This window comes from Cyprinus carpio, chromosome B4 (assembly GCF_018340385.1).
Source record: "Cyprinus carpio isolate SPL01 chromosome B4, ASM1834038v1, whole genome shotgun sequence".
Classification (NCBI taxonomy): domain Eukaryota; kingdom Metazoa; phylum Chordata; class Actinopteri; order Cypriniformes; family Cyprinidae; genus Cyprinus; species Cyprinus carpio.
In genome coordinates this window covers 27,209,810-27,220,754 of record NC_056600.1, presented here as the reverse complement: position 1 = coordinate 27,220,754, position 10,945 = coordinate 27,209,810, and the positions used below count along the sequence as shown (strand labels likewise).

General features: G+C 40.1%; 1 long non-coding RNA gene across 1 annotated transcript; it reads left to right on the top strand.

The window, feature by feature from the left end:
* The first annotated feature begins 2,075 nt into the window (after window positions 1-2,075).
* LOC122137177 lies at window positions 2,076-6,401 on the top strand. Its single transcript, XR_006154671.1, has 2 exons — window positions 2,076-3,591; window positions 6,172-6,401. It is a non-coding gene; the product is annotated as an uncharacterized LOC122137177 (long non-coding RNA).
* Window positions 6,402-10,945: the final 4,544 nt, after the last annotated feature.

The following is a 10,945-nucleotide window of genomic DNA, read 5'->3' as shown; positions in this document are numbered from 1 at the left end:
TACAAAAAGTGGTTTTGGTCTATATAGCTAATTTCTCCCTTCATGACAACTGTGAAGGGGGTGATTTAGTTTTATTTTTTTTTATAACTCATCCATTTAAATTATATTAAGCCTTAAAGTTCTGCATAATTAAGGGCGTGGCCACTTGAGTGACAGGTGGATTGCCGTTGCTGTCACCGCCGTTGAGCTAGGTGGGCGTGGTTTCAGCAACAAGCTCTACGGAAACCAATGGGTGACGTCACGGACACTACGTCCATGTTTTTATACAGTCTAAGGTTGCAATGCAGGTTGCATTGCAAGTGGACAGCAGGCTGAATGGCATTCCTCCAAATGACCCGTTCAGCTAACTGAAATTTTACATTATCCAACACTTTTGTCAACAGCTGTTGGAACACCACCAAAAAATAAAATAAATAAAAATAAAATAAGTTGTAACAGGGATTGCCAAGAGGTTATCAAATTTGTTTAAATGCATAGGTCACTGCAAATGACAATTTTCTCTTTATTTTCTATTTCTCTTCTCTTTAATTTTCTCTTGATGATGTTTTAAAGCTGTCCTTTTTTAATAAAATACAAGTGAAGTAATTCTACACAATTGTGTCCCCTATAACTAACATTGTCAGCAGTAACACTTCCTAATATCTCCATGTGTTGTTTTTCAGTGTAAGTCATAAATGGCATTATGATCCATTTAACTTACTTTCAGGACAAAAAGCCCACAGAAATTGACATCCTTTTGGCATGAATGTGGTTCGGTCTCATGAAGGACCTGTAATAATTATGATTTTGTGGTAAAAACAAAAACAAAAAAAACTTTCCTCGTACATGGGTACATATGACAATAAAAATCTTGAATCTTGAATTTATTAAATTAAATTGAATATTAAGAAACACCTTTGGCATTTTAGAAGATTCTGTTTAAACTGTTGATTTACCTTGTCACATTCTGACACTTTTGAATATTTGTTGTGGTCTCCCCTAGAGGATCCAGATACAGAGCCCTCTTCTCTTGTGGAATCATAATCTTAATAGTTAAGATATTGCAAATGATTACAACTAAGATATAAGCTTATAAAATACATAAACAGTACCGTCAGAGTCTAGTGCTGATGCTCGTTAATGATCCCAAAGATATATTTGAATGTTTTGATCCATCTGAAATTTCAGTTAAAATAAATTCAACACTTAATGCACAATCATTGGGATTTTTTTTATCTTAAAAGTTAACACCCTCTTGGTATGAATGAAGATTTTTCTTTGAATTATATTTTATAATAATTTAAGGATATATATGGGGGACCCTAACAATGGAATATCTGCAAAAAAGCACAAGTGTTTAGATTCAACAGGAACCATTTAAAATAGGGGGGTATTATTTTGTCAGCACTGCTGAATTCATAACACCCACCTCCAAGTTTGCTGGGTCAGGGGTTTTCACAGCTTTTCGGTGTTATCAGCATAACGGCAGAGTAATTTAGGCAGATTAAATTTTTCTGCTCCCTAACAGACACATTCTGTTTCATGAAAATGAATATTGCAATAGAGGAAATGAGTGATTTTTTTTTATTATTAAAAATATAAAATAAACACTGTTTAGTAAAAACACACAAACAATAAAGTACAGCTAGACAGTCCAAGTTGTAAATCATATTTTAGTTAAATACATAATCAAAGACAAATACACAAATAAATACACGATCAAACACCAATACACAAATTGCAATGTACTGTATTACTTACGGCTGTCTGTCTGCAACTGGTCCATTCTGAATAGATTTTTGATACTTGTGAAGTATGAGTACTGCCTTTAACTGTCATTTTGCATTATTGACACACTGTTTTCCTAATTATTGTTGTTCAGTTGCTTTGACGCAATCTTTTTTGTTTAAAGCGCTATATAAATAAAGATGACATGAGTAAACTTTATTCACATTGTACAGTTATTTGAGGGGGTTATTGTTTCTTGGCTACATGAAATACCACTTGCTAGCTAGATTAATTTAGAGTAATTAAGGTAACAATCACAATGAAAAACTTCATTGACTTTCTTTTTTTACAAAAACCAAAATGATAACACACTGATTGGCCTTGTTTCATCGAAGAGCTTCACAGGTAAGAAGAAAGTGATGATGATGTTTCCTTTGCAAGGAAGTGGAGCCTGATATTGGTGTGTCTCTAATGTACTTAATGAGAATGAAAACATGGTTGTTGTATGGTTCCAGGTTGAACATGTGTGTCACGGAGTGACTTTGTAAGGGCGGAACTAAAAGTGACGGAGATTGGTTCCGCCCGGACCATAATTCTCAAACACCGGTTACTTCCGGGAACTCCGGGGAAGGAAATCAGGGTTTCATTGATCGCAGGTGTATAGATGAGCGGGGCGATCGCGGATTGGGCAGTGTGAAGAGAAGGAGGAGTATAAAGAGGGCCTCAGAAACTGCGGAGGGAGGAAGTTCTTTGTTTTATTTTAGCCGATACGGCGAGTGAGTTGGAGTGTTCGGGCAAGTGCAGTGGAAAGAAGGCAGAGGATATTGTTGGCTGGGCGAAGACGGAGACAAGGGTTTGGCAGAAACAGAAACCGGGCTGAGTATATTGGGATGTCTACCTAACTGTGAAATGCTCCATGGACATGTGTAACAAATTCTGAGTGGTTGAAAACAGGAAGACTTACCGGAAATATTGCCGAAGGAGGCCTTTTCGACAGGGCACGTGGCAGCAGGAGAAGGATCCAGGAGCTGGAAAGAAGAGGGAAAAGAGACCTCGTGTTAGTAACGGTGTGAGTACCCTAAACCATCGTATAGCAGCATAATCATCTAGAGTGAACTATCTGTGAGCCTTTTTGTGAGTTTGTGGCTTAGTATGTGAGTGGCCCCACCGTGGAGGAGGATTGTGGGTGAGCCGGGACCAGTGAGCGAGAGAGGACGTTGGGGTGTCGTGGCGGCGACGTTTAAATCTGAATATTCGTGGCATCAGTGTCTCCACGATTTCCAGGACGAGTCTTTGGTCAGACGGGGTTTTGACCCTAAATTCACCAAGAGTGTGTGGAGTGCAGTGGGTGAGTCTTTGTCCTTTGCTGTGAGTGTATACACTTGAAAATTGCAGTGTTGTGCTGTGTTGTGTCGTCAACAACCACCTTTCAGGCCCGACGAAATCCTGTGAAAGAAGTGAGTACCGAGGCGGGCGAAGAAAACCTCTCCAATTATATGCTGTCGATGACATCCTGACCCTTCTTCCCCACGTGACGGTGGTGGGAAACAATTTAAAGTAAGAACAGTGTGGATATAGTGGGAAGTATTAACGGTGAGGAGTTGGCTGCTGTAGGAGGAAATCAGCTGTGCGTGTATTATTACCTGCTGTGGAGTTCTTCAAAGGTTCGCCCCTGTCTAGATCTCTTGCCCTGTCGGTTGGAAGAAAGAAGAGGGAAGCGTTCGACCAATCCAGGTAGCACACCCTGGGTGAAACAACTTACCTGTGTGTGACACCAGCGGAGGCCGTGTTCGGCCCAACGCCGCAGCAGCTTTCGATCCGCATCTCTATCAGCAGTTGGTTGAAGCCTCAGAAAAGGAATGCCTGACGTCTATTTCCTCAAAGGTCTGTGAGTTACATCACTTCCTGTTTCCCTGTATATTCACCGTAAGCTATTGCCCAAAGCTAAAGCCAGCATATTGTGTTGTACACTCGCCTGTATGCCCAAGTGAAGCCCCAGTTACATTTGATGTACTTACCTTATGCCCAAAGCTAAAGCCAGCATATTGTGTTGTACACTCGCCTGCATACCCAAGCGAAGTCCCAGTTACATTTGATGTACTTAGCCTATTGTAGCGCTTACTCTCTGACTATTAACCTAATGAAATCTATGGACCAGCGTTTCAGAAGAAACAGATTCGCTGCTGAGAAAGATGCCACAACAACAGTGAATACTCTTTTGAACACACACTGTATTTTCAGGTGAATGACAACAGGTGAATTACATTGGTTGATAACAAATAAAATGAAATGAAATAAAATGTAGATATGTATTTCCTTTTCAACCAGAATGTAAGATCTCAACACTTTAGGTCTCAATTTTTTTCCTTTGGGTTTCAACAGGGTAAATCCTAAATAAACAACATACAACCCAATTGCACAACAAATGTTTCTTTTTTTTTTTTTTTTTTACGATGAAATCCAATCAGAATTGCAGTCCTTGTGAAAGAGTGCTTTGAAAAGTTTAGAATAAAAATAAAATAAATAATTGCCCTTTATCTGTTGGTAATGAAAAAGGTCTCCATCCGGAAAAAAAATAAAAGATGAGGAAAGTTAGTCCTTTTCCTACCATTCGCAGTTCAATCAGTGCGACTACTTCTTCAACAGAAAGATCCAAGAACAAACTCAAGGGAGGCTCGCCAGTCCAAACCCTCCTCAGAACCACTGGAAGGCCAGGACAGATCCAGTATACACAGCGAATTTGGAAAAGACAGAACAACAGAAGGAAAAAAAAAAAAAACCTGACCTTGAACAGTCAAGGTCACAGAAATATCATTAATATCTTCATTGTAACATACAATAAACAATTTTTTACTGACAGTAGAGTTACTCCTCATAACCTGAACATTTGTAAATACATTTTTCAAATAAAGAATATTTCTTTTACATAGGCAATGTTTGTGACTCTCTCTCAACATAATACACTGATTCATATATTGACCACTTCTCCATCAGTTTAGCTGTTATTAACCCTATACAGCATTAAACATTTTCTTTAATACATATAAATCACACTCACAGATTTAATTTTTCTTGCTTTTCATCTTATACAACCGTAACAGTTTGATTTGTAACATTTACAAAGCAATTTGACTTACCAAGGAGATCGTTTAACTCAGAAAATTCCAGAATGGTGCAGGCACAGCACGCCCCATTACAATCGCTCCCTTTACCCTTTTTAAATCAAAAATTCACTTCATAAATACTTTAGCAATACTCTAATGCTATTTAAGTATATGTATATCAGCATACACTTTTATATAAAACAGATGAGTGTTCGTTTCACTCTCATAACGATACCAACGTCACTTATATGTAATAGGAAATAAAATGCATCTTTTCACTCACATCAATCCATCTACCAAACTCATCTATAAGGCTATTTTCTATATTTCTGTTTCCCGGAGCGTCGAGACACAGCGCTCATCAGGCATCCGTGCACGCGAGAGAGAGTTGCCTCTTAACTTCACGCATATACCTCGTGCAAAACCCGGAAATCAATTCTTCCGCGGCGCCAGATCCTGCGCTTGTATTGGCTCGTCTCAAGTTCAAAACTCATCACCATTGGTCATAGTATTACGCAAATGAAAATATACGTTTGTATATTTGTATATGAAAGTAATATTTTTCTTTTATGAAATTACTAATTTTGAATACTTTTTAATAACTCTCCCATTATTATATTGTTATATTAATAACAATATTTTTTCTGTTACTCCACTGGTAACCTTGGTTACACTATGCCCAAAGCTAAAGCCAGCATATTGTGTTGTACACTCGCCTGTCTGCCCAGAGTGAAGTCCCAGTTATATTCAATGTACTTACCTTATGCCTAAAGCTAAAGCCAGCATATTGTGTTGTACACTCGCATGTATGCCCAAGTGAAGTCACAGTTACATTTGATGTACTTACCTTATGCCCAAAGCTAAAGCCAGCATATTGTGTTGTACACTCGCCTGTCTGCCCAGAGTGAAGTCCCAGTTATATTGGATGTACTTACCTTATGCCCAAAGCTAAAGCCAGCATATTGTGTTGTACACTCGCCTGTATGCTCAAGTGAAGCCCCAGTTGTCTTTCCTACGGACTTACTTGTGCCCCTGAGTGAAGAGCCAGCGGCCCCTCTGTTCACTGTCCGTGTCCAGTCCTGTTACCCTTACCTGTATGCTCTTGTGCAGATCTAGCGGGTCCCTTTGAAGCGTCTACCTGCATGTCGACCCGTCACTCAGGATACAGAAACCACGGCAACCCCCTCCCGTACCAGTACGGTTTTAGTTGGATCCCGGCAGCCCTTGTGCAGTTCCACCAGCATCTGGACGACCGGGAGTACAACCCGCTGGGCCGCCTTGGAGTTTGCCACGAGTAACAGCAGGTATCCATTGTGCATCCAAACTCTAAATACTTACCACTTGTATCTGTTACGTCCAGGAAAGGAGAGGGCCCTGGACAGTCGTCCTGCAAGCCAGAATAAAGGGGCACTTGTGAATAAGCTGATTGTCGTCACATAGCCAGAAGGAAAGAGGAGTGAAGGACTCACCTGAGATCTCCCGCGACGGAGTCTAAGAGACTCGAGACTGTTACTCTCCAAAAAAGAGTTGGATTTTAGCCTCCCTTCCCATACCTTTTTTTTAGTAGTTTAATAAAGTCTGTTTTAATATTTACTTACCGTCTCTCGTGTGTCTGGTCCTTGGGGTGTTCTTGGGACCTCCTCGAGGTGGAAACTAAGAGGAGGAAGGAAGGGGCGTGACTCACGACATCTGTGGTCCGCTCCGACCTGTGACATGTGTGCCTCAAGTTCCTTGAACGCAGAGCCACCATGGAGTTCCAGAACCTGTGTGGATAGCCTGGCTTTAAATTTGCTGTCCAGTTCTGGGATGTGCCTGGTGAGTAAGTGCTGTTGAATGCACCTCTCTGCCGTTTATGACCTTGATGCGTACATGACCAAATTATGATGCGTACATGAAAGACAACTACAATTTCTCTATAATTTTTTCAAAGAGATTCAAAAACCTCTCACTCTTGGCTTCGCTCTCTTCATGGCGTTTCTGCTCCTTTTGGGACTCCTCCACTACAAAATCCAAAACGGGATTACTTTTCCTCTTTTTTTTTCTTTGGTGATGGAGTTGGGCGACTTGCTATCACCTTGGTGATAGAGGCTGTCTCTTCCAATGTATTTTGCAAAGATGAGAAGGCTCCTATTGTGCTGGCAGCAGTACTTCCACTGGGCTCAACAGTGTCCTAGGAGAACAAGACCATATACACAAGTACAGTCCAGAAATGGGTAATAAGTCATATGTCACTACAGCTCTTCTCAAAAACATGTACATTATCATCAAAACAACAATTTTAAAATTCCTGAACACAGAAATAGTAGGATTACATACTATGCAGTGTATTTAAAACATTAACATGAGGATTGTTATGCGTTCCTCATCTGTGAATGATGCAACCACCACAGAAGGGTCCAGAGAAGGCCTGGAACCCAACACCTTGTGCATTTCTTCAAAATACTGCCACGTAGAGGCTGTTACCTCTCCAGCATCTGTTCCAGAACCAGTTTTTGGAGATTTTAGGTCCTGACAGAAGACACAAGCAGAATATTAACAATAATATCAAGTCAAAATGTATTCTTTTCATTTAACTACATTTTACAGTAATAATTCTATGAACGTGACATATCCCAAAGTTGTTTAGGATTGTATTTGAATTTCCGGAAACACTGGTCGTTTTCAGCACGAAAACGTATGAGCCTTCGGGTTTCCTCAGGCGTCCCTGGTTGATATAGAGCATATAATGATGACGGATAATGTTGCTAAGCACAAAAACAGAAAGCACTGTTTGTTAACTTCATATTCATGTATTCATGGACATAAAAACAATGCATTGATCAGATGTGCGGTAAAAGATAAGTTACCTGCCACCGGGCTAGTACTTATGTTATCAAATCAGCGGATATCAATAAAATATGTTGTGGAACTATCGCGTTAGCAAACTTTCATCATAGCGATTTTTTGCAAACGTTTCTTCAGGGAACATTACTGTACATATGAACACAAGATTGAATGCAACATAAAACAAATGATTATTTGTTATTAAAATCCTTATATTTTCATAAAAATACTTACATTTATGGGATTCTCTGCTTGCTTGGGCAGCCATATTTGCCGTGTGCAGGGAAATGTATCATACCCCTTCGTTTGAAGTGAGGTCCGCAACAATCTTCATTTGAAGGGCTATCTGGCCCTTCCCCTTACCCCTACCCCTACCCCTCACGTGAACGTGCAAAACGAAGGGAAAGAGGAAAGTGAAGGGGTAAGGGGTAGAATTGGGATTGGGCCTTAAACTACCTTGCTGTGGGAATGTTGTCACATCCATTAGCTAAGCGAATGGCAGCAAAAAAACTGCTCAAGGTGGTCTTGGCTAAATTTGTAGGTCAGCAAGTACTGTAACTGTGATGTTGGTGGTCCCACATATGTGTCATATAATTGTTTGAAACTTTTTATTGCCACTAGGAAGCTGAGAAAGGCAGTTTTCCCCTGTTACCACAAGGGGTCATCCATTAATACCTGGCTCCTTCAATCCAATGATGTAATTGTAAGCTTCCATTAAGAAGGCCATGTTGGTTCTCTCATTAGCTTGTCTGAGTGGACTTTTAAATCATATCAAATCAGTTCATCATATCAAAAAGCCGGTCAAAAATCTCCAGGAATTTGCATGTTGGCTCAGAGCCAGCAAACTGGGGGAGCTGCAGGTGTCGCTCACAGAACCTGAAAGCATCTGCCACACTGGCATTAATGGTCTGCGCAGCAAGGTTTACCTTCATTTTTTGACTTTGCCAATCTATATGAGCTGATCTAAGTTTGTTGCCTATATGCAGTCCTTCGTCTTTTTGCAGACTGTGTAAAGATTTGATATATTCCCATTTTATGCTGTTTCCACAGGGATCTACAATGATACCACAGGACCCCAAGGTGTTGTGTACCAGCTTCAGCATATGGCAGACATCCAAGATGACATGAATTATTCGATGGCTGTTTGATGGATCTTGGAAACTGGGGTTAGGTGTTGCGGGTTGCAAGTCTGCTCCAAGGTCCTTGAGCATAGAAAAATGTGTTGATGGACCATCACACGTAAGGGACACCACCTTCACATCCACATAAGACAGTTTGCAGCAGCTTCAGTTTGGAGAGAGGCTAGTACCTCTTCACTGAATCCGGGATCTCCTCCATTGCTGCTGTACCATCTCCTTATCTTAGATGGGTGAGGCAACCCTAAGTCAAAGGTCTCCCTGACAAAATTGTAGGCCTTGGCTGAATAAAATTGCAGAGTTAGTGCAAATGATTTAAGGGCTGGGTGGTATTTTGTGTGACTACTTTTCTGTCTCTTTAGCATTTCCAATGGCATATCGGGACAGTTTTCCAGCATGAATGCTCCATTCTCCGTTAAGAAATGGGATACCTTGAGGGACTGAATGATACTCTGAAGGTTTACATTTTTTTGTCTGTTTCTCATGTTATTTTGCTGGTAGTGTCTAGATTTCTTTTTTAAGTCTTTGATTTTTGGGATTGTTTTAAGCAGCTTTGCGATGAGGGTCTTTGGACTACCAAAGCAGTAGCTGTGTTCATGTTCTATTGGAGCTTGAGGACGACCTTCTGTTGGGTTGTAAGAATTGTCCTCACTGCACTGACTCTGTTTGCCTTAATGCAGGTGCCTTTCTCTGGAGCTGTTCCTGAAAAACAAGGTTTTTCTTTTTTATTTGTGTGTTGGAAGTTTATATTCTATTTCTCTGTTATACACTACTCTTAAACCCCTTTCACACTGCACGTTGGACCCGGAAAATTGCTGGAACATTGCTGGGTCGCCTTCTGTGTGAACGCAAACACGTCCTGGGATTGATTCCGGCATTGATCCCGGGTTGGGGACCTAGTAACATTGCTGGGTTCAGTCCCGGAACAAGTGCTGTGTGAACAAAAGCCAGAACTAATGCCGTAAAGGGTGTGTCGTAGTGATGACACATGTTATCGCGCGACTCTTTTAGCGGTTGTTTTGAAGGCAGATCAACGTTCGCAATGCAACAAATATGTGCAAACTGTAACAAAGCAGAGATCAGTTAGTTCCTCACTTTCCGCGCTGAAGCTGAGATCGTTCACCAGCTTAAGTGAAAGCGTTTTCGACTCGTACATTACACGTCACATCCTAATGTCATGTGTTTTTATGGGACCTTTACGGGTTGTGTGTGAATGCACGCACATATTCCGGGTAATCACTGGCAGTGTGAAAGGGGCAAAATCTAGCGACCCGGGAACAATTTCCGGGACACATTACCCATGTATTTTCCGGAATCGCAGTGTGAAAGGGGCTTTACACTCTCTATATATGCTACCTTCTTAGAGTTCCAGTCAAAAGGCCAAACTGGATTTTGCCATTTGGATAAGTAATTGACCCACAGTAGACAATGAAAGCTTTCTTAGTGCTAAGAGGTAGTTTACTTTGTTTTTTGAATTTTAAACCTATATAACTGACTTTCATCTGCAGAACACAAAAGACAAAATGCTGGTCATTTCCGTTCACAGGATAGGTATTGGATTTCAAGCTTCTAATCAGATGACTAGTGCATCACAAAATAATTTATTTTTATGGTATAAATGTATGTGAATCGCTGATCTATGTATAATAATATAGTTCTCTATTATATATCAGTGATGTGAATGCTTTTTTAAAATGTTGTATTTTGTGTTCCACAGAAGACACAGTTCTACTGGTTTGGGGTGAATGAGGGGGAGTAAATAATGGCAGATTTCATTTAAAGATTAACTGTCCCATTAACTGTTACTGCAGTCACCCAGTTTCACCTAAGGTTACAAATTGTCAAGGTGGCTGGATAACCGTTTTTGAGCTTGTCAGATTGTTGTCCTGCATTTATTGACACTACAAACCAAAAAGACTTACTCTTTATTCATCAAATAATCTTGAAAAATTTGCACACAACTGTTTTCGACATTGATAATAATAAATGTTTCTTGAGCATAAAATGAATATTACTGTATCAATATTACTATATTCACAATATTATTGTTTTTGCTGTATTTTGAATCAAATAAATTAAGCCTTGGTGAGCAGAAGAGACTTATTTTAAAAACATTAAAAATCTTGATCATCTATTGCCTAACTTACCTGAACCAGCTTGACTCCACTGTAGTGA